A 1,869-nucleotide genomic window follows, 5' to 3' on the forward strand; every position below is an offset into this window, starting at 1 on the left:
TGTGTATGTGCCGCGTGATGTATTTGTTTATGTGTATGTGTGTGTATATGAAGAGAAGCGAAACGATCATCTAAAAGAACTGATTTATTTCATTGCTCACAGTTCATTCGAATGGATATGCGTGTATGCGTGCGTGTATATGTATGTATGTATGTTGAACTCTTGCGTATAAAATGAAATGATCATCTAAAAAAGTTGATAGATTTCATTGCTCAGTTGATTCTACCATTTCAACTATCAACATGCGATACGTTCAAGGTCCTTCATGTTTCGTAGTCGGTATGGTAGGTAAATTCGTACAATTTCATCTCGAAGATATTGATTATGTATTTTCGTTTGTTTAATAAATAAATTGTGTCGATTGTTTTTTTTTTTTTTCCGTTCGTTAATTCTCCTAAATGTTATTTTTTCTTTTCGCGAAAAGAGTCTCTCTCATGGAGAAAAAAAGAACAAGATAATAATATACAAGAGGAACGAAGAAAAAAAAAAAATGTATAAAATGTATTTTTCAGAGAGAATAATTTCTATCTCTCTGAATTCGCATACGAACAAATATTATAATAATAATAATAATAATAATAATAATAATAATAATACTAATAATAACAATAATAATAATAATAATAATAACAAATGTTACAATATCAAATAAAGCTAAAGAAAAAGAAAAAAAGAGAGAGAGAGAGAGAGACAGAGAGAGTCGATGAATTTATTCATTTCCTTTTTCGATTAATCGATTCCCCCTTTTTATTTAATCAAACTCGAATTTAAACTGCGTGTTTTATTCTTGATTTCCTTTTCGACGATTTCCAAGTTTAGAATTTGAACGGTTTTGATCGTTGCCAGCATCATCGCAGCAACCATAGAAGAGAGAGAGAGAGAGAGTGAGAGAGGGTGGGTGGGAGGGTGAGATGGGGAAGAAAAGGAAGAAGAATATAAAAGGGAAAGAGAGAAAAAGAGAGAAAGAAGAACAACTCGATCGATAAGAAAGCGGTTTGCCTTTGCTTGATTGGCTTTCTTCTCGCAGTCCGGAATAAAGAATATCATCCATTCGTAGTTTGGTTTTGACGATGAAAATGAACGAACGAACGGATGGATGTCCCACATGATGAACAGTTATTTTATCTATTATTATATCTGAAAGAAAAAGAAATAATTCAAATAAATGTTACGTTAGTATTCGAATAACTAAATCAATTATTATTATTATTTTGATTTTTTTCAAGAAAATATATCAAAACCATCGACAATCGTTTATATTATTCTTTTTTTTTTTCTCCACATATTTTTTAATTATCCAATCAACATGATTAATTATTTATAACGAATGGTATATATGTATAGTAAGAACATTTTAAAAGACTAAGAATTATTATACTATCTTCAATTTAATAATTGATAAATAATTGACGAGAATATTTCGATTAAATAGACATATTATATTTTTCTCATATAAAATTAATTTAATTTGAATAAAAAACATATAACGAATACACAAACACACATATATCAATCTATACGCGAAACATATCCGAATAATCCAAATATTCAGTCCAATTATATTAATCAATCCAATGATGATTCTAATTGAAACATTAACAATATATCATTATACAATATCATAATAATAACAAATCGAAAAAAGATTTTAAATAAATAAGGAAAAAAGAGACTAATGGAAAAATATCGAACAAAAATCTAATAATAATTTTGTTCACAGTTAGATGAAGGATAAATCAATTACTCGCGTGAGATGGGATGTGAATGGGGGTGGCGATGGGGAAGGAGCGGGGTGGGGGTGGGTTGAGTTTTATTCATAGAATATTCCGAGAAAATCTAAGTATACGCAAATGTACATATATATATATA

General features: G+C 28.8%; 1 long non-coding RNA gene across 1 annotated transcript in view; it reads right to left on the reverse strand.

Annotated features, from left to right (window-relative positions):
* Nucleotides 1–683: 683 nt before the first annotated feature.
* The window catches only part of LOC106793837, a 10,047-nt gene continuing 8,861 nt past the window's right edge, over nt 684–1,869 (reverse strand). The window contains exon 3 of the long non-coding RNA XR_001382468.1: nt 684–1,137. This is a non-coding gene — a long non-coding RNA (uncharacterized LOC106793837). The remainder of the gene's footprint in view (nt 1,138–1,869) is intronic.

This window comes from Polistes canadensis, unplaced genomic scaffold, assembly GCF_001313835.1.
Source record: "Polistes canadensis isolate GaletaPanama2010 unplaced genomic scaffold, ASM131383v1 scaffold_19, whole genome shotgun sequence".
Classification (NCBI taxonomy): domain Eukaryota; kingdom Metazoa; phylum Arthropoda; class Insecta; order Hymenoptera; family Vespidae; genus Polistes; species Polistes canadensis.